The sequence below is a fragment of the Serinus canaria genome, chromosome 2 (genome assembly GCF_022539315.1).
Source record: "Serinus canaria isolate serCan28SL12 chromosome 2, serCan2020, whole genome shotgun sequence".
In the NCBI taxonomy this organism is placed as follows: Eukaryota; Metazoa; Chordata; class Aves; order Passeriformes; family Fringillidae; genus Serinus; species Serinus canaria.
This window is the reverse complement of record NC_066315.1, coordinates 149,317,012-149,339,433: the sequence shown is the minus strand read 5'-3', so window position 1 is coordinate 149,339,433 and position 22,422 is coordinate 149,317,012. Positions and strand designations below refer to the sequence as shown.

Here is a 22,422-nt window from a genome sequence, read left to right as displayed (position 1 = left end):
GATATCCATGGAAGATCCTTATCTTCTTCAGCAGATGCTGATTACAAGGCCCTGTAAATTTTACTTTAACACAAATAGTATATAAAGGTAACACTGTCATATTTCATAATATGGTGACTGTAATTCCACTCCTGTTAAAGAGCAATTGCAGTGCAATTATGATAAGTGTGTTCTCTGACACGCTTTAATACCACAAATACAAATGTAACCTAATTATACTCCATTACGATATATATTACTATTGCAATTGAATTTTGCAATAATGCAACGATATAATTGGTAATTATGGGATGTATTGCATGTATCAGTGCTTCACATGTGTGCACACATGCACACACCCCCTTGTGTCTCAGGGAAGAAGTGACTGAGTGGTTCATGGTGTGGCCGAGAATAAATACTGTAAATGTCACTGCAGTGCTGTACATTCAATTCAGGTAGCACAGGGACACCAGAGAGCCAACACAAACCACTCACTCATGCAGTTAATGTTCTTATTATATCAACAGAAATAATTATTGATTGAGGAAAAAACCAAACCACAGTATAATTACGTTTTAATTGCAATATAATTCTGCTGTAATTACACTTTTTCTGTTATTTGGCTCGGCCAATAACAATCAGGTTAGTGAGACATTGTTCTCATAATTTTAAAAGATTGTATTATTGTGTGATATTGTACAGCATCCCGAGAGAAGAGGTTTCATCACTGATCAATTATTTCAACATAAGCCTGGATTAGTGTTGGAAAATTAAGAATAAAAAGCAACACTGCTGAGTAGCCCCTCCTGAACCCTTCATGGCTCTGTATCATCAAATCACCAGCACTCAAAAAATCTGAAAAAAATATTACAGGGAAAGATGAGATGCCAGAAGATGGGTCTTTACCCTCAGTTTAGAACCCTCTGTCAGATTTTCAGGAGTCTTTTTGAAAAACCCAAAGTGTTTGGAGTGAAAAAGGAAGATTGTTCTATCCAATTCTACATTCTCTCCCCAAAATATCACTTGATTCAAGAATACCCAGGAAATATGAGGGAGAAGGTTATGGATGCTGATTCCACTTTTCTCAAGATGCAATGCCATGAACACCCCTGGCTCCCTCCAAAGTCATTGGTGATGGAAGATGCTGTTCCAGAGAAGCTCTAAAGAGAATTTTGTTACTTGTCTCAGAAACCAGAAAGGTCTGGGAGACCTCACAAGTTACAAGAGACAATTATCTCATCATCAGCCTCGGAACATTTTTGTGCTCAAAGCATTGGCAAGAACAATTAGTGTCCCCCCTGCCTGCATTCCCCCTCTTATTTCCTATTCATTAAAAAAAAATAAAAAATCAAACTGAATGAAAAAGTTGGAGAAGGAATGAAATCCTGTGTGCCTCCTGGATACTCTGGATGATACAGTAGCCATGGCAACAAGCAGTACAACAGAACTCCTTTACCTTTGGTTTTTCCTTTTTTGTCTTAATGTTTACCAGAAAAAAAAATTGAATTTTTGTTCCCAGTTCACCTCCTGTGTAGGCCAAGCTAAACACTTTGCACAGTTTCTCATGAAGTTCTCCCTCTTTTTCATCACTTACATGTGGACATGACCAAAGCCCATCTGAAATCAGTTTGTCTATCAAGTTTTCAACCCCTGATATTAAACCCCCTCAAAAAAAAAAAACCCAAAACAACAGGAAAGGAAGGTGGGAGGTGATCTGGAGACATCCTGAACAGCACAACAGTTTAACACTGAGTCATTCCCACAGCAAACTCCAGAGACCAAAGGTTCTGGAGGGTCCCAGGAGGGATTAAACAGATTCACAGAGGCACGTTCGATCCATGGTTATAGAACAGGTTTTTTCAGACACAGCTCCAAATCAGAGAAAAATAATCATCCTTCAGTCAGCAACTGCTGGATGTAAGCAGTGAGCATCACAGATGGGATTACTTTATTCTCACTCCTTTCTACTTTTCTGCTCATTGGCATCTGCCCAAGAAAGAGATGGAGCCACCAACACTGGAAGGGTTTAAAAAATTTACAAATGTGGTGCTTAGGGGTGGTTTAGGGGTGGCCTGGCAGTGTTGGGTTAATGGTCAGAATCCATGATCTTCGAGGCCTTTGCCAACCTGAATAATTCCATGATTCTGCCCTGTTTTTACAAGCTCCATTAATCATTGGTCTCCCCCAAGATGGCTGTTAAAGATTTTGTCTTCAAAGTCGCACCCAGCCTTCAAACTTCCCACCTGTCCTGGAGAACAGAGGTGTTGGAAGTGAGGGATGATCCCAAGAGAGGACCTGAGCCAGTGAACCTTGGATCAGCATTTGACAAAGGCTCTGGCGTGGTCCCCAAGCTCAGGAAGGATCTCAGGTGGGATTCCCTGTCTGACAAATGCCAAAGGGTGCAGGAAACCACAGGTCATGTGCAGATCATGGGCTGCTGGTCTGAGCTGTGTCTCCAGGGCTGGGAATGGTTTGTGAATTTTCATGGCATTCCAGGAAAATCTGAAATGAGCACTGGGGCACAGGAGATGAGCTCAGAGCCATGGCCCAGTGCCTGCCACTGCAGAGGTATTTGAGCCTGGAGTCGTGTGGGTTTCTTTTTTTAAATGAGCTGATTGCAGGCCAAGGCTCCAAGCAGAAGTTCAGGGTGGTGAGGCCATACCCCACAGACATTAGATTCATCCAGATCCCCTGAGAAAACAGGACTCTTCTTGACTACTGGGAAAAGAACAGGAGTTTTATGTTGTTGTTGTGTGGGTTGTTTTGTGGTGGATTTTTTTGCCAACAACCCCCACAGGAGACACTGACTGGAGCCTGGCTTTGACCTTTGCTCTTTCTCACCTTGCCCAGCAATAACACCAGGGACACACAGAGCCAAGGAACCTTCACCCCTCCTTGCAGCTCCAGCCCTTCCTTCTCTCCTGGAGCAGGCAGGCAGACTGCAGCAGCTCCGAGAGGGGCCAAGTGTTCTCATGCTGCTCCCCAGAGCCAGGAGGCTGTGGCAGAGTCAGGCTCTGTGCTAGGGCTTGGGCTTGCAACCAACGCTGACACTGCATTGCAGCACTAGGAAAAGTGGGGAGGGAGGAAAACTGATGCACACCCTGCAGGGAAAACAGCAGAGGTGGGATCATCCTCCCCACCTCTGGTGGGAATCCTGTGTCCAACAGGGCTCTGCTTCCATGGCACTTCATCACATAAATACACAGAGGGGAACCTAGCACTGACAGGTGAAATAAAAAAAAAAAAAAAAAAAAAGAGATTAAAATAAAAACCCAACTCCCAAATGTGTAAAGCATAAGCCTAGCTGAGCTGGCACTTCTGCTTCCTTCCACAGCCTAACTCATTACTTTATTGAGTGCTCTGGGATACTTGGAGTGTGAGCCTGTGCTCTTAAAAAAATACACCACTGTCCTACAGTCAATTCCATTCGTGTTCAATAGAAAGCAGATCAGGCTGCTACAGAGCAAACCCTGCCAGAACCAATAACTGTACAAGCCATGGCGTTATGCTAAGATGCTGCTTCAATAAATTATCAGCTAGGAAAAGTCTGGATCCTTTAACACTCCAGAGATTTGTGACTGCGCAAACCTGTGTATGGATACAGATAAATGAAGTTAAAGAGATTCACCGGGTGCTATTGGCTGAGGATTCTGTGAGTAACAAGGAATGACACATTTAAAACCCTGGGTTAAAATTGGGACTGGCTGGCCCATCTCCAGAGATTAAAAAAGTCCATATTTTAGGAACACAGAAGGTAAAGAAGGGGGAATCCTGCATGTCAACCCCCAAACCACTGTGTTTATGTAGGGAAAGGTCTGTAAAGAATGATCCCAGTGGATCCCTGGGACTCATTTATGCTGCCAGGTCATGTTAAACACTGAAAACAATCTCCAGGAGAGGAAGCCATAGATTGGCTGGTGAGAGAGAGGAGATTTGGGAGGACCACCAACAAAATCTGGGGAAAAAACCGGGGAAAATTTTCCACTTTGGGAGAGAAAAGCTATTCAGTTGAATCCACTTAAAGAAGAACTGGAGAATAAGTCCACTGAGATATAACACTGTGAATTCTGTCCCCCCAGCACATAGTTAATGCTGAGGACTCAATGCCATTCCTGGAGGTCTTGAGGAGTCCCTTGAGATGGAGAGAGGTTTTTCCAAGAGTTTAGGTGGTTTGTGTCAGAAATCATAGCAAGGCTGCTCCTGAAAGAAGCCATCTCATCTCTTCCAGAGGGCCACACCCTTCAAAGGGTCCTGAGTTGTGTCTTCTCATGAGCAGAGTTTCTGCTACTGAGACATCCCCGAGTCTCTGGCAACATTAAAAATGGTCAGGTGGAATCTATGAAGCAATTTCCTGCTAATCTACAGGGATCCAACTTTCTCCTCAAAACTGGGGCAAAAAATCGATTAAGAACTTCCTGTATAACCTCAAGAGTACTGAAATTTGCTACAGCATCTATTGTGCTCACCCACCATTCACCCTACCCTTCCCTTTTTGAAACATCCAGCATCTCCTCAGTGACCCAAAGGACCACGTATTTTACTGTTACATAACAAAAATACTCAAACAAGGCAGGGAATGAGGAAGGGGAAGAGCAGCTACGAACAATGGACTGAATTTTAAGTCAAAGAAAAAACCAAAAAGTCCCCTGCCCAAACATCAGCCCAACATCTCTCCCTCCCTCAGTGGGCGCCCAGCTGAACCACAGCCTCGGCTCATTGCCTGGCTGATGAACTCTGAAAGACTGCAGCCTCAAGCAGTTCTCTTCCAGGGAGTTTCCTTGCATTTCTCTTTGCAGCCTGTAATCAGATATGAAGCTTTTTTGGGAGGCATTAGCACAGATGACACTCTGCAGAGAGGAATTGTGTTGCAGCGTCTGTAAGTTCTCCTTCCCTCCCCAGCTGATGTTACTATTATTGTTCTGCAGTTCATAACAACATGACTCGGAGCATTTCCAATTTGTCCTCTACACAAACCCCAAAAAATGATCTCTTCTTCCTTCCCATGTTGTTGGGTAGAATGAAAGTCTGACAAGAAAGTCTCACAGATATGTACGCGTAGCAGAAAGATTTTTGCATTTGAAAGATTTTTTTTTTTGTAGGATCTGATGAAGGAATAGAGATGGAAGCAAGTTTTGATATAAAAGAAAAGAATTGCTGGGCCAGTCTTACTCCATAACTAAGGAAGTAAAGGGTGTGCTAGTTAGAAGGGGTTTTTATGACTTAGAGCAAAGGATAAACCCACCCCAAACAAGATGTTTTTACCAAGCAGAAAGAGAGCACAGGCAAACAAGTCAGCAAATGCTGCAAGTAGAAAAATGGTCTCAGAATTTTCCACTGCAAGAAAATTGAAAAACAGCTTCTAGCTTAAACTGTAATGTACTAACTTTTAGTGATTGGAGAATAGTGACATGAATATGGTAATTACAGTAGTTATGACAGGCTATAGATAAAAGTTAAGGTATAGATTGGTTCTACTGTATTAAGATGCTCAGCAAAGAAAATAAATATAATGCACTGTAACCAAAACCAAAGGGTGTCCAGGCCTGCCTGCAGCTGGAGCTGACAGCTGTAGGCACAGGCTCTGTCATCCACAACCCTGGACTGCTGTGACATCTTGGATGTAATAAACTGCATTTTGAAGAGCCACCTGGAGTCTTGCATCTCTCATTCAGGCTCTTACACCATGTTTCCCTTGCCAGATTGAATTCCTGGGGTGGCAGCAGAAAGGGGAGCAGGTAGTGGGTCCAGTGTGGCAGAGAGAGATCTACTCCATTTCCAGGCCAAGCCCATCTGTAGAGGGACTTTTGACAATTGAATTCCCAGATCTTGTGCTGGGAACAGAATTTTCCATCAGTAGCTTTTGTAAAATGAAACAGGGCTGAAACTTTTAATGGTGGAACTTGCATGAATTTTATTTAATTTTGCTTGTTGGCTGTTTTTTTCCTAAGAACACGGATTTACCAAAAATAAAGGCAGTTGCTTTTACAGTGCTGGAAAAATTCAGGTTTTCCTTCCAGGAGAACCTATTTACAGCAAGATCTGCTTTCTTGGGAAAGCTGAGATGGAACAGCTCAACTTCCCCATGTCCTGGAGAAATGCCATGCTGGGAAGTTGGCTTTGGGCAACTTGGAATGAAGAATGGTGAATTTCATTTTTAGAGGACTGGCTTGATTCCTGTTTGGACCACTGAGGGGAAAAAAAGATAACTTTCTGTTTGGATCAATCATGAAAAAAAAGACATCTCCTTTTTGTGGCTCCCTGTTGAATTTTGTGATGCTTCCTGATTTTTAACAAGGTTGGTGTTTGCACCTATGAAAATGCAAAGCAAACAAAACTAACAACCCTACTGATGATATTTTTCAGTGAAACTGAAAGATTTCTTCTCTGCCACCTGAGATCTGGTCTGAGAGACACCGCTAGGGAAGGATGGATGGAGTCCAGTTTCTTTTTGCTTTCACTGTTTATTTTAATCTCTGCAGTCCCACACCTTTTACAGGCATGAAAATAAGCTTCCAAGCAAAGATCTTCTGCTGGTATAAACCAGAAAAACTCAATCCTATCAACCAAGAAATGTCGTTTCAAAGTGACTCATTATTTTTTAAGAAGGGACCAGAGAGAGAAAGCTTCTTTTCTTACAGTCAAATGATGCCTCTCCTTAGCAATTCAAGGGAGTGAGGCTGGGGAAGTGTCTGGAGCACAAGTTTACTGGGATTGTTTATTTTGGAGAAAAGGAAGCTCAGGATTCTTGCTCTCCACCTGACAGGAGGGTAAAGCCAAGTAGGGGTCAGTCCCTTCTCCCAGTTAACAAGTGACAGAATGAGAAGAAATGGCTTCGAGTTGCTCCAGGGAAGGTTTAGATTGGCTATTAGGACAAATTTCTTCACAGAAAGGGTTGTCAAGCACTGGGAGAGGTTTCCAGAGCAAGTGGTTGAGTCACCATCCCTGGAGGGATTGAAAAGACTGTGTAGATGTGGGGTTTAGGGACATTGTTTAGTGCTGGCCATGGCTGTGCTGGGTTAATGGTCAGACTCCACAATTCTAAAGGTGTTTTCCAACCTAAAATGCCTTTTGTTCTGCTGAAGGAGTTAAGAAAGCTGAAGGATGCTCCAGCATCCTAGATAGCTTTGATCCCTGAAAAAGAAACAGCCTGGCTTGACGTTCTCACAACACCAATGAAGCAGGCAAACAGTGCTCTGGAGGGTCCTGTCCCACCCTCTGGGACTGAACAGCAGTGATTGCTCAGTGCAATAATCCCAAAAAAAGAGCTGGTCATTTTCCAGAAGCTAATGACAAGTTTGTTAGTTAATGGCCCAGATCAGAGCCAAGGGCGATTAATGATCTAACAAACCAGTCGATGAACTGGTAATGAAGACCAATTATGATCCGTGTCATCACCCCCCCCACACCAAAGAATCCCCTTTTATTAGTCTTTTCTCCCCTCTGTAGAGGGTCTTGGATAAGCCAGGGGCTATTTCAGGAAATTGCTGGCTCCCTGGAAATCAATAACCAATCAACACCTGGAGCTTGTGCTGAAAAAATGCATATGCCAGGAAACAAACCCTGCAAGAAACATTTTACCTAGAAAATTAATGAACCCAACATGTAATGTGATTTGCCTTAGACTCAGCTGTTCAACAGCTTGTTCAAGGGACTGTTTTTTCTTTGTTTAAATCCCTTGCTAAAAATTTACAATGGAGGGGAAAAGCACATGGAAGGGGAAAACCATTTTCTAAGTTATGATACCGAGTGAGCTCAGAATGAGCTCCTTTGCTGTGATAGCCAGGGAAGCAGAGTAAAGGTTTGTCCAAAAGGGGCATCCATAATGTAGGGATGTTATTTTAGGAACTGGAGAGCTCACAACAAACTTCCCAGGTCCTTAAACAACCCTGGGTGGTTGGGAGAACATTGAGTCATAGATAAGACATGGAGGGATCTACTCCATATCCAGGCCAAGCCCATCTGGAGAGGGACTTTTGACAAGAGCATGCACCAGTAGGACAAAGGGGACAAAAAAAATCTAGGAAAAGCTCTGCTATGTCTAATTTGTATATCCAGCACTGCAATAAAAGCTAATGGCTGGGTTCTTTTGTCCTGTAAATCCAGAAAAACATCCTATTTCCTTTCTTTGCCACAGTTCCTCCTGTACCCCTACAGCAGGCAAAGTGGACTCATGTCTCTATTGTATTTTTCTGTAGACAGGAAAAAAAATTACTTTTTCTTCAGCATTAGCTGTACCCTAATCTGAACTTTGAACTCACCAGGTCATTAAAAGCTGATTAAAAAGATACTCTGCCATAAAATCTTAATACTGTTTTCAGCAGTACAATAAGAGACATTATTTGTGGTGAACACATCTCTCCTATTTAGGACCTAGAACTGCTGATTCAGAGTCATTGGGGAGACTCTTCCTTTCAGTATCCACCCAATTTAATCACCAGACAATTTCTTTTTGAGGACATGATATGGCAGCAGTGGGCAGTGACAGGCTCTGCTCAAAAGGGAGTCAAAATATCACTCAGGAGGTTTGGGAATTCTTGGAGCCAAGGGCTGTGACCCCAGAGCTGGGTACTGTGCCAGGATAAGACACCTGCATTCTCCTAAGTCTTGTGTGGTGAAAGTATGAAGAGCTTTAACTCCAACAATCAGCACCTACACAAGATTTACTCCCGCTTTTAATAATGACAGGGCTGGAGGCTCAGAGGAAGGAAGAGTGGCAGAAGCATGGGAGCCTTCAAGTAGTCAAGAGAGAAAGGCAGCAGCCTCCTCCGAGTGGTTTATCCCACCAAAGAGCTGAATCACTTCTAGGAGCAGATGATGGTGGTGCTTTCAAGGTCTGGGTGTGATTTCATGCCTGGTTCTGCCATGAGGCTCTGGCTTTGTGGGGAGCAGTGGGAACAGTGCACTGGTGCAGTCTGCATTGATGGCAGCAGCCCAGCCCAGCTCTGATTGCTTGAGCTGCACTGGTGTAAATCATCTCTCATCCCCCCACGATAATGTGAGTCACTGATCCTGGCACTTGGCTGTCTTGGCAGGTCTCCCAGAATATGTTGCATGGCTCTCAGCAGCCAGGGGATGCTTTCAATGGGATTTGTGGGTAGAGGGATATTGACTTCTCTATGCCTTGGTTTCCCCGTTGGTGGAACAAAGCTAATAACCCTTACCTACTCCTTCAAAAAAGAAAGGAAAACCTTATAAAAAAAACTCAGCCAACTGAGGTTTATGTAATGCTTTGTGATCCTGTGGCAGAGAGAACTCTAGGAGAGAAAAGTCCAGTTATTCTGAATAGTTTTAAAAGTCTCTCCTCCACACTCTGTCGATTGGCTCATGCTGACTTAATCTCTGAACTCAGCTGAGCATCTGCTCGCCCAGAATTAGCCCCGGGGATGGGAAACCCGATTCACATTCCACTTGCAACCTGCAAGGTGAGGCCCTGATCTTTTCTGCCAGCTGGAGCTGGTTAGAGGGTATTGTCTTGTTTCCCTTTTTAAACACTGAGCTGTCCTGCTAAGTCTTGTCTCGCTCCTTTGTTCCCTGGTGATCAAATTGATCTAATTCACTCTTCTTTTTCCACACGTTTACAAGTTCTTTATAATACAGCACCTACCACAGCTGCCAAACTTTTTTTCATTTCTTCTCCCCCTCCACTTCATCTAATCTTTATTAATTAACTAGTTAATAACCATCAATTATTCTATAAATAAACGAGTGGCTGAGCAGCCTCTGTGCAGTGGTTTCCTCCTTCTGAGCAGCATGGTACCAAATTCTCCAATTCACAGTCTTTGCAGCAGCTATTTTAATAGAACAAAATTTGTACCCTGGGACAAACTTTTTGCTGTTGCCCAAGAACAGAACATTTCAAATGCTTTGAGTACTTGAGAGCAGTGTTAGGACTGCCATCAGTCTTCTGAGCTTCAGGAAAGTTAAAAAATCACAGCAGAGCTCCTCACTTCCACAGACACCTTTTGTAACATCCCAGCTTTTGGAGGAGGCCTGAAGAAATGCAGCCATCCATGCTAGGCCACTAAATTTGGGATAGGGGGCCATAAGTGTTTCTATTTTGCACCCATGCAAACCCAGTGGGTCAAAAACTGGTTTTTCTTCTACCAGAAGAAACAGGAAGGCCAAAGAAATGAGAATGGGACTGATATTTCTCTTCAAAACAAGATAATGGATTGGGAACTGTGTTGACTTGATTCCCAGGTTTGTGACTTGTGGGTGCTCTCAGGTTAAATCACTTGGTTCTGTGGCTTGGTTGCTCTACTAAAAATGCACCATGGGGTACCAGACCTTCCTTAGAACATCTCAAGAAATGCTTTGGAGTCTCCCATGAAAGGCTTTGTGGTAGGAACCAGCTGTTTCCAGCAGGATCACACCAGATTCGTGCAGATGTGAGTGCTGAGGGGGTCTGCAAAATCACAAATCACAGAATGGGCTGGAAGGGACCACAGTGGGGTCATCTGGTGCCACCTCCCTGCTCCAGCAGGGCCCTCCCAGAGCACAGGCACAGGATTGTGTCCAGACAGTACTGGAATATCTGCAGAGAGGGAGACTCCACACCCTCTCTGGACAATCTGTTCCAGTGAGTTTTCACCTGCACATTAAAAAAGTTCTTCTTTGTGTTCAGATGGAACCTCCTGGGCATCAAATTTTGCTCATTCCCCTTGCACCATGGAGCAGAGCCTGGGCCCTGCTCTGACCCCTCCCTGCAGACACTGCCAGACATTGATGAAGTCCCCTCTCAGCCATCTCCTCAAGGCTGAACAGGCTCAACCATCCCAGAATTGGCCCAACTCTCTCAGAAAGTCCCAATGTTTTTTGCTATTGCCCTCTCCAAAACAACAATACAGTGCCCCTCTGATCTCTCACATTAACAGGGAGCTGGGGTTGTTTAGCCTGGAGAAAAGGAGACTCAGGGTGACCTTATCACTCTCTACAACCCCTGAAAGGTGGCTGTGCTCAGGTGGGGGATTGGTCTCTTTCTCCAGGTTCTGACAGAACCAGAGGACAGAGTCTCAAGCTGCATCAAGAGAAATATAGGTTGGATATTAGAAAAAAGTTTTTCATGGAAAGAGTGATAAAGTTCTGGAATGGTCTGCCCAGGGAGTGGTGGAGTCACCATCCCTGGATATGTTTAAAAACAGACTGGATGTGGCACTGGGTGCCATAGTTTAGTTGAGGTGTTGGGGCTGGGTTGGACTCGATGATTATGAAGGTCTCTTCCAACCCAGTGATTCTGTGAATTCTGTGAATTCTGTGAAACCCAGAGGTTCCCAATGCCACCAAGACCAGACCCGTTACAGTTCACAGAAGAAAGGAGCAAGGCAACTTTACAGATGAGACCATGGGCATAGCAAAAGTTTGAGGTTTACATTGTTGACGTGGGCTCCAGATGAGCCAGCGTTTGGCCCTGTTCACTGAGACTTGGCTCATCCTCTTGTACCTATGGCTGAGGTACTCCCCAGTCTCAGTGTTGGAAATCTTCCCTTTGATTCCCCCAGAAAAGAGACTTTTCCTTTCCATCATAGACGATCAGCCCTGTTCTGACTCAGTCTTCCCCCAACATGCCCCTGAAATTACCAGCAAAATTCTCACTGATTCTAGGAAAGAACATGTCAGGGCATTAATTTCTTGCTCTTCCTCCCCAGAAGGAACCATTTACTCTTCTCTCCCCTGAAACAGTTGGTGAAATTATTCACCACTGCACTGATGGAAGAAACGACTCTGCTTAATAGAAGCAGATAGAAAAAATATGAGGTCATTTGGTCACAAATGAAAAACTTGCCCAGTCTTATAGTTTAGTGCTGAGTTTGCCTGGCCCCTTTTATGATTAGATTATTACTTATTCACTTATTCGTCTATTTAATCATATCAAGGAAGAGTGCCCTACATGACCCTTCTGGGTACTTGCTGATTCCTTTGTTCTTTTATTCGGCTTTTAACTGAGATTATTTCCATACAGGTTCCTTTCATAATGAGCCTTGAATTATTGTACTTTATCATCCATAAGGTGCTTCTCTGGTTTGCTGGTGTATCCCTTTCTACCTGAGCTATTCCTGCAGGACACATTACTCTTAAATGACTCACAAGGATCAGCCATTCACAGAGTCCTGGATTTTAAGGATGGCTGGGCCCTTCTCTTTCTTAACCTCCTGAAATGTGATGGCCTTAGACATTACATTGTTCCTGAACTTCCTGGCTGTCATAGTGTGTCTTTCAAAACTAATACAGACTGAATCAAAAGGTACAAAACTAATACCGACTGAATCAAAAGGTACAAAACTAATACCAACTGAATCAAAAGGTACAAAGCTTGTCAGGGCACTAAGCACCGGCAGCATGTGTCAATGAATTAAAATTTCAGATGTCCTTTTTCTTTTTTTTTTTTCTTTTTAAAATTTTACCTCAGCTTCCTTAGCCAGAAATTTGGAGGTTTGCCGGTGTGGGGTATTTTAAAGTAAAGATGAAACAGGCTAAGAGAGAAGAGAATATGAAATTCTACACAGGACATGCTGTTTACAGATTTCTTGTGAAGCTGTCCCTGTGAACATCTATAATTTGTTTAAAAATTGACCCCATGTTTTCTGGTTGCATCTACCTGGTTTAACTAAGAGTCATTTCATACAGGGAGGCTTCTTCTATCACAGCACATCCATGAGACAGTAATATTATCTTTATTTCACATTAAAGAACACATAAGGAACAAGGGGACTTGTTAATGGCTGTATTTCTTAGTAGCAGAGACAGAAGGAAATTATTTGGTGCAGATTCAGAGTTTTATTGTTCAGTCATCAGACCACATCCAATCACTGCCCCAAAACGTGTTATGATTTATTTCTATTTCTGCTTATCTTTCCTTAGTGATGGGACTGCATTGGGTGACTTCTTGGGTTCCTTCTTAGCCTCACCCCCCAGGTATCAAGCTGGAAATTGAACTCTGCTTGTAAAATCAGAGGATCCCTTTGAAACAGCAAAAAATGCAAGAGACAAGTTGTGAATCTGCAATGGCACTGATGCATGTCTTGCTAAGAAAAGATGCAGTAAGTAGTCAAAATTTCATCTTAATTTTATCTAACTGACCAGTCAGAAGTACCCACTTAATCCAAGCAATAGGAAGGACAAAGCTCAGAAAGATGACTCACATCCTGAGCCAAGGAAAATATAAAATTTGCATGTTCAGCTTTGGTCCAGAGCATGGAAGTTTGGACTGACACTCTTTCACATGACTGGCAGCTGAAAGCTGTTCCCTGGGAGAGAACCTGGTAAGAAAACATGACCCAAGAGATTCCAGGGAGGCAGTAAGGCTCTCAAAATGCAGCTGTCCTGCCTCACCTCGTGGGCCAAAGGTCACAACCACGAAGATTTCATCCAGCACAGGAGCTGTGACCAGCAGCAATCTGTGCAAGGCCTTGGAAGGGACAACGCTGACTGTGGGAGGAAAGAGCTGGAAAATGTGCCAGGCACCTAAATGGCACTCATGGCACTGAACTGCTGCAGGACAGGCCTTGGAAACATTCACAGAATCACTGAGTGGTTTGGGTCTGGGAGGGACTCCAATTTTTATTGGAATAAAAATCATTTTATTCCAATCCCTTGCCATGGACAGGGACACCTCCCACTTGACCAGGTTGCTCCAAGCCCCATCCAACCTTTCCTTGAACACTTCCAAGTGATTCCCATAAATCCATGGCTTTCATGGCACTGCATGAAACACGTTGAGTCCCACACCACCAAAATATTCAGGTGTGAGAACATCAGAGACATGGAGCAGTGTTTGTTGGCAATGATGAGTCAACATACAAAATGTGTGTGTGTGCAGCCATGTTTCAATTCCTCCACCTCCAGTGATCCCTCCAACCTACTTGGAGAGGATTCCTGAGCCCAGCCTCCACAAAATTTGAGGAGGAGTTCCAGGCCCTTTTTAGTTATCTCAGTAAGTTGAACCAGGATGAACCAAACTTCTCCAGCAGATATTCATTTAAGTCCTCAAACATGATTTACTTCCAAATACAGGATATGAAACCAATGGATATAGAGAGCAGGCACCTTATTTCCTAGTTTTATCTGTTTTCATGGTAGATACTTCCATAAAAACAAGTTTTAATGCTCCCCAAGTAGGCAGTAGTAATATAGAAAATGGAATCAGTGAAGAGCCACCACATGTGACTGACTCTCCAGAGGGGCCACACCAATGGCTGCTCTGTCATTGCCAAGTTGTGTGATTTTTGAACATTTGAGATGGACAAGAACTCCAGAAAGAATTGGTGCTGCAATTCCAACTGGCATTTCACTGGAAAACAAGCAGTGTATACTCACTGGTGTTTGAGCAATGCAGAAGACTGGCCAGCATGTTAGACAGAAATATTCATCTGAGTTTGTTCTGTTGTGACCCAAAGCTCCAAGAACCAAAGTAGTGAGGAACTGGAGGAGTTGACATGGGGAGATTACAGACAGAGTCTTCAAATACAGCTAAAAGTTGAAAAAAGAACACCCATGGATAGGTGCTTGGTAGGAGGAAAAAACCCTGTCCTTTATTGTCCTTTATTGTCCAGATTCACAGTGTGCAGGAAGATATGATCAGGGACAGTGTTTGCCCTGAAAAAATGCAATTTTAATTCTTTCAAGAGGGTGGGGAATGAACTTGACTCTCTGAATTACGTTCATTCACAACACAGAATCAGAAACACCTTTACAAATAACATCCTTGTCATGCTGTGCTGTTGTTAAAGCCTGTGGGTTTTGGAGGGACTGGGAGCCAGGCACTGGTTTAGACAAAAGCTGATCAGAATTCTGAGCAGTGATTAAAGGACAAGTTTATAAAAGAAGCTGGCAGATGATGAAAGGAATTTGTCAGGTGATGCAAGCACGAAAGGCAAACAAATAAAAACAAATTCAGGAAGTAGCGATTTCTTTCTGAAGGCAGAAGAATCAACATCTCTAAAAGGAGAGGGTAGGGAGTGTGGAGATGAAGGAGAGGAGACAAGATTGTGCTTCCAGAGAAAAACCAAGTTTCAGACATGACAACCCAGTGGAATAGTTTATTACTTCAGCTTTCTGCTATTTGTTGCTGTCTATTTATCTTATTTTATTAAAGTACTGAAACCATCTCTTTTGTGAAGTGTCCATTAAACAGAGTTAAAAATAACTTTTTAAGCCTCCTGTGATACAGATTACAGCAGGAGCAATGAGTCAAAAAGAGAGCTATTTCTCATCTGCTGCTTCTATTTCCAAAAACCAATCACATGGATTTCCAAAAACCAATCACATGGATGTGCTAAGATGGACTTAATAGGATCAGAGCAGTGATTGGGATCCTGGAAGGAAATGGGGTCACAAACACAAGCTTTCCAAAAACCAAGGCCTAAAATTATGTGTTTTACAAGGCCAAGTGCAAGGTCCTGCAGTGGGTTGGGGCAACACCTGGTATCAGTACAGGCTGGGGGATGAAGGGATTGGGAAGAGCACAAGGATCCTGGTGGATGAAAAGTGGGACATGATCCAGCACTGTGGATCTGCAGACTGGAATGTCCACTATATCCTGAGTTTCCAGGATTATCCCCCTCAGCAGCACTCTGGTGAGAGGAGAAGGCTCCAAGGAGATCCCATTGCAGCCTTCCAGTACCTAAAAGGTGTTTGTAGGAAAGATGGGGAGAGACCTTTTAGTAGGGCCTGTAGTAATAAGACAAGGAATAAAGATTTTAAGCTAAAAGAGGGAAGATTCAGGCCAAATATGAGGAAGCAATTTCTTCCCACGGGAATGGTGAAACTCTGGGCCAGGTTGCTCAGAGGTTGCTGGTAGATTCCACATCCCTGTGAACATTCAAGATGAGGTTGGTTGGGGCTCTGAACAACCTGGTCTACCTGAAGATGTCCTTTTTCAAAACCTTTAAAGGACATCTTGTCCAATCTAAACTACTCTGTGATACCATGGTTGGCTGAACAGATTTATGTTATCACCATGAACCCCCTGCCAGCCCACCAAGGTGAGAAAATGTCCTGGTTGGCTTCCTGATATTACCCTTAAACACTGATATCTTCCCAGCTCACCTACTCAGCCTCTTCAAACATGGCAGAAGAAGACAAAAAAGCAGAAAAAAATGGGACATCACATATTCAGAGAGGTTCTAAATTTAATCATTGTGGGGGATACCAAACATCTCATCTCAGGTTTCTCTGGCTGGGAAGTAAGAGGTGCGAAAAGAAAAACCCAGCATAGAGGGATTTATGATGATGTAGCTTAGAAAATGACAGGGAATTGGTCAGAGAAGAATTAGATTCTAGAATTAGATTCTGGAATAATTAAGATGTAGTAGAATTAGAATGACCCAGAATTAGACTCCAGAATAATTCTAGAATTAGAATGATTTTCACAGTTCTGGCGGTGCTCACACTAACCTAGCAGTGAGCTGTTCTCACAACAGGGCAAGTCCTGCAGGATGGACTCAGGATCAAGCAGGAGCAGCCTTTCTCTGGTGTTTAAGCATCACTGGCTGCTGTTCTTTGGGAGAAGAGTGAAGATCTCCTACCTGGAAATCTCAGCTCTGAAGGAGCCCTTGCAAGTCACAAATGAGTGTCCACCAGCTCTTCATGAAAGGACTCAGAGATGTTTTGTCCATGTTGCAGACTTGGACTTCAGGCTGAGACATGGAACAAGTTTTTCAGGGTCCCCCAGGGCTCCTAAAAGTTGTAGTTTCCTGCTGATTAAATCAACCCTCCTTTGGAGGGTTTGTCTCTGCAAGCTCAAAGAATGAAAGACTCTGAATGGAAATGGCTGCGAATACAGGGGAAAGAGGGAATACATCTCCAGGCTCCTTTTGCACTAGAAATATTCACTTCACTGGCATCTCATGGAATCATACAATTGCAGAACATCCTAGTTGAAAGGGACCCACAAGAATCATCCTGACTTCTGGCCCTGAGCAGCCCCAAGAATCTCACCATGCATCTGTAGTTACTTAGCCAATTACTGCAGCAACCAGGGAACTTAAATACATTGTAATATAAATAGATGTACATATAAATGCATAGATAAATATAGCTACATAGAGAAATGCATGAATGAATATGCATTATATGCAAATATATACATATATATTTATAAAAATACATTTATATATGCATATAAATACATTATATTGATTTAGGGAAAAAGATAAAGGCAACAGCTGCTGCTTCAAAAAGGGAAAATAAAAACCCTGGAACAAATTTCTCCGACTCCTGTAGGGCTCTCTTTTACAGCAGCTCTCCCAGGCATAAAAAGAAATCTTTGGTGCCCTGGGTAGAAGGGCATATCAGCCCTGCAGCTCCACTGTTACGTCATTTAATGCCTATTGCCTGGATTAATAGGCCTCTCAATTGAAAATACTTTTTGGAGCAGAACTTGGCTGCAGCTGTTTTCCTTTCTGGGGATCTCCTACAGTGCTCTATAAAGCAGCAGATTAAATACTGATGGAGCAGTGCTGGGAAACAGCAATTGTAGCTCTGGTGATTGTTCATACTTTTGCCTGGACATTAGAGCTCGGCATCTGAGTGAGAGAATATTACTTGAGATGATGGGGTCGTGCTTTGGTGTACCCAGAATCATATTTAGGAGGTATAAATAGAGCAGCAAACACCTTCACAGGGCTAAAGGTACATTAATTATACTTTCTGTGACAGTCTGCAGTCTTGGTAGAGATAGATACACTGGTGATACATCCCAGCCTTGAAAATCCAGGTGCTCACTGGATTTATTAACAGCAGAATGGTCTCCCTTTAAACAAAACCATTTCAGGAGGTTCAATATATAATTGATCCTGTAATATAGAATCTGGATCAGCATCACTGCTTCTCATTTTCCTGAAGATACTTAGCAAAGCCTGATTTGTTTATGAGAGTCCTGGGTGAGAAGGTTTTGGAGAAAGGAATGCTATCCCATCCTTCTTCCCTTGCCTCTCATTCAAGGCCACTGGATCTTTTAAAGTATGGGCAGCATTGCTCAAACACAGATTTTTGGGGAGCACAGAAAGCCCAGCTGGCAGCAGCTGCTCCCTGAGGGTCCCCACACCCTCGATCCCAGGAACTGGGTCCAGTGCTGTGTGACCCACAGGCTGATGGGAAGCAGCACCAAACCCTCATGATGCCAAGGCTGAAGTCAGCAGGAGCCATGGCATGGCTGCACATTTTCCAGAGTGAGCTGTGCTGGATGCTGACCTTCTCTGAGGTGCTGATCTGTGTTGTGATATGTCCTGCAGAGAGGCCAGAATCATCTTCCCTGGGATTGCTCTGTTTGTCTGGGTCTGGGGATGGAGGTGAGCAGATTTCCTTGTTCTCCTCTGCCCACCTTGACCAGGCCCTTGGATTTGTTCATTCATTTCCTGTGATGTGGCTGTTCCTGGCTATAAATTATCAGCACTATCATCCTCAAGTAGCATGAGGTCTCACAGCTATCAGCTAATTCCTGGATTAGCAGGAATTTCCAGACCTCCATCCTTAGTCCAGAAAGTCCTTCCTACTGCCATCCTTGTGTGCAGGTTGCCCAGAGATGTTCCACAGTATCCTCCCCATTCCTGGAGGTGTTCAAGGCCAGGTTGGATGGAGCTCTGAGCAGCCTGGTCTAATGGAAGGTGTCCCTGCACATGGCAGGGGAGTGGAACAGGATGATCTTGAAGGTCCCTTCCAACCCAAACAATTCCAGGATTCTGTCATTGCATTTTCAATTACAGCCCAGAATAGTGTTCCAAAGAGATATCCAGTAAAGATTCTGACAGAGATTGGCCTGCACAGGTCACTCCTGTTTTCTTGCAACCAACATCATGGAGTGGTGCTTAAAATACTGCAGCATCCTGGGCTTGGGCAGTAACCTTAAACTCCCTGGAGACAGAAAAGCACTGAGAGGCAGCCTCGTGTTTTGCCTCAAGCTGAGAGAGGGCAGAATGACAGAGCTGGTGAATTGGGTTGGAAAGAGACCTCAAAGATCATCTCATTCAACCCCCCTGCCATGGGCAGGGACACCTTCTACTACACCAGGTTGCTCATTGTTCCATCCAACTATCTGGCCTTGAAGTCTTCCAGAAATGGAGCATCCACAGCTTCTCTGGGCAATCTCTGGGAAGATAAGATGGTTTTTATCTCTTCCAAACAACCTCCTGCAAGGGAGGGTCACCAATGCCTATCTGCTGCCATCCTAGAAACAAGCAGTTTGAGAGGAAGTAGCTGTCAAGGAGAGGAGAACAGTAGGAATCTGGGAGCAGATCTAATGCTAAACCCAGGCTTTCTAAAGCCTTATAAATGTCAGCCTTGTTTTCAAGTAGGTGGTGGGAATAGAGCAGAGGCTGCTCTGTGTTACTCCAGTCTGACTAATGCTGCCAGAGCCAGGCTGGTGAGCTGCTGATGAAAATGTAACTCAACAGGTCTCTGACACCTTTAAACACCTTTCCCTGTTTCCCTAGAGGAAACCTGGATCTGAGGTCCGTGGGGATGATGTGAAATGGCAGCAGAGCCATCCCAGAGGGACGTGCAGCCAGAGGCTTGCAAGGGAAAGAAGCAGAGGAAAGTTGTGATGCTGTCTGGAAACATAATTCCCAGGGGCGTGGGAAGCTCGACTAAATAGCTTTTCACTCTCTGTTCACTCCATTGAGGCCACCCTGCCACACACCCACAAAAACCAGGAGCTCCTCTTGGTCACCCCCCTGTCAGCAGTGCCAGCCTGCTCCTTCTGGGAGCAGGAGATGTCAGGGTTTGAAGAGCATCATCAGGATAATAGCACGGCTGCTGTTTTACTCCTAAATTATGCATCACCCCCCAGCACACGCTCCCAGCAGGTGTCTGTCTCCCAGCTGTACAAGGCCACTGTCAGCTCCACGCTTGTCACCAGCCTGGAGCAGCTGAAGAGGAGGTGGTCCCACTTCCCCTGGGTACTCCCAGGCATTTTAAACATGAAGTTAGGTCAGAAAATTGAGAGCCACCACTGGTGGAGAAGTAGGGACCAGAATTGGTAACAATTCTGAGGGAAGGTGACCTCTGTGTGCTGTGGACAGGGGATGGTCAGAATTTTTTAAGCCCATCAGATCAGTCTCACCTATTTTATATCATCATGTCCACCTGTTTTTTAGAGACCAAAAGAAAAGGTTTCTTTTTTGCATAAGTAGCTTTACTGAGTCTCTGTTGGCTCGTGGTCTAGCTCTGCCAGGATTATATTGGCTTTTCTGCAACGCAATCAATACAATTCTTTCCAGTTTAATTTATATTTTTTTGATCAGGTGAGAAAGAGGGGACATCCAAAAAGAAGCTGAGCAGTGAAGTAGAAGAGTCACAGTGCTTTTGTGCTGGCTCACTGAGCTCCATTTTTCCTGTGCATTATGACCTGTGGTCCCCTTACACAGCAGGACCGTGCTGGTTCAAAGCATGGTGTGACTTACATGTGCCTCACTAGAAAAAAGGTCCTTTCTTATCGTGGTGCATTCACAGCTCTGGCACGAACCCATAAGTGCCCCATAAGTGGTAAAGACAGGGCTGAAGCTGAACTTATCTCCAGGGAGGGAGCAGAACTGGAGAAGGGAATTTAGTGAAGCTCCTTTAATGTGGATGATGAATGCCTGACCTAAGGGGACTGGCTGCAGCAAGTGACCTTTCCGACATCAAGACTCCTTCACCACAGCCTGAATTAGCCTGTGATCCTTGCAGAAAGGACCCTGGGATCTGTCATTCTAGATTCAAAATGCCTTTTAAGGCCATCTGCCCCAGGCCTGACCCTGTTTGCTTTCTGATCCCAAATAGGTACCATGGTCATTTCTGGAAGCAGGGAGCACTGCCCTTACACACACAGCCCACGCACAAGCTCTTTCCAAACATCTAATCCATGTTCATTTTTTTTCCTCCTCGGACTCTCCTTTGAGTTGATCTTTCCAAAACACTGACCCAGTGACCCCATTCCCTCCCCCACCCCCCAGCCCTGCCCCCAGTAGGTCTCCAATTAAATCCAAAATTGCCTCTGCACAAAAGCAGCTCTGTCAGCTCCATTCAGAGAGGAACAAGTGGCCTGAATAGCTTTGGGCACACTGGAAACTGAGAAACAGTGTGGTCTTGTGTTGAAGTTGAATGGTGGCGAGGGGGGCGGTTGGAGGTTGAGGGGGAGCCTTGAATCAGTTAAAGTAATTATTGAGTCATTCAGGAGGCTGGGGATGGAGCAGGATTCTTCTCCAACAAAGCCCTGCAATAGACACATAAGGCATTTCACCCCTTAAGGACATCTTGGGCAGAAAAGGAAAGTATCAGGTATAAAGCAGCAATTTGTACAAGTCAGAGCTATTGTGATGCTCTGGCCTCTTGTTCCTCTTTCCAGATGGTTGATCTTGGACCTCACTCTTCTTCGCTTCTCTTTTCAATTCAGGGAGTCCAAAGGTCTAATTCAGTTCTTGTGGTGCAGGGGGGAACAGCTGAGGGTGTTTACTTACATGGTGCAGACAAGGGATTCGATTGCTTTGTGTGTCCTGGGCTCATCTCGGTGGTGACAGCCAGGGAAACACTGTCAGGATCATTACACAGAGAGCTCTGTCATTTGTCTGACAGCCCATACTGACCTGACAGCCTCCTGAGCAAAGTTCTCTGGGTGTAACCCAAACCCTAAAAACTGTCACCCATCAGCTCAGAGGGAAGACCACATCCGCGAACGTGTCAGTGCCATCCATCAAAAACCACCCCACAGGCACAGGGACAGAGGAGACAGACAGGGATCTAAAAGGCCAGGAGAGGAACTGTCCAGCAGGAAGATGAGGCAGCACTCCAAAAACAGCAGTGGCTTTCTACAGAGGTTCCTCTGCTGCTGCAGGGCATGTGCATCTCTCCCAAAGTGATTCAGGGGCAGGCAAACAGGCTCTGTTACTCTGTCACAGATAATATTAGCCCAGTAGCATTGCATCCACTGCAGGCTGCCTCTCCCTCCCCTCAGGATATCTCAAGACAGTTTTGGAAAAACTTTTAGTCAAGAAACTCATGTTGATGCTGTACATGTCAGACCGTATCATGCTTATCAATCAGAGAACACTGAAAGGACAAGATTTGTAGCAAAAACTTAGTTCCACTACTCATTCCAGGTCAGGGAAGACTGCTTAAATGTTCTTTTTTTAGTGTTTTGACTGTTCACACTGAAATGTGAGTCCTTAGTGAGTAGCCTATCTCAGGTAATGATCCAATAAAATTTGTTTTTTTCCCCACTGAGAGATTAGGCTTTCAACATATTTATTAGTTATTTTCACTAATTCACTTTTTTTTTTTATCCTTGGTGAACATAATTATTTTTTTCAATGCCACAAATGCAAGAAGAGCCATTTGGATGCCACACTGCTTCTTGATATCAGCAGAACATCCACAGATTGCTGCTCCTTCTTGGGCAGTGTGTGACAGTCCTGCTGGCAGGAACACTCTTGTGTGAGGGTAAAAACCAGTGCACATTAACTCTCCTCCCTC

At 44.2% G+C, this 22,422-nt stretch overlaps 1 protein-coding gene across 1 annotated transcript in view; it reads right to left on the bottom strand.

Annotated features, from left to right (window-relative positions):
* LOC127059263 (adhesion G protein-coupled receptor B1-like) overlaps positions 1-22,422 on the bottom strand; it is a 123,995-nt gene that overhangs the window by 61,322 nt on the left and 40,251 nt on the right. The gene's annotated exons all lie outside the window — the stretch shown is intronic.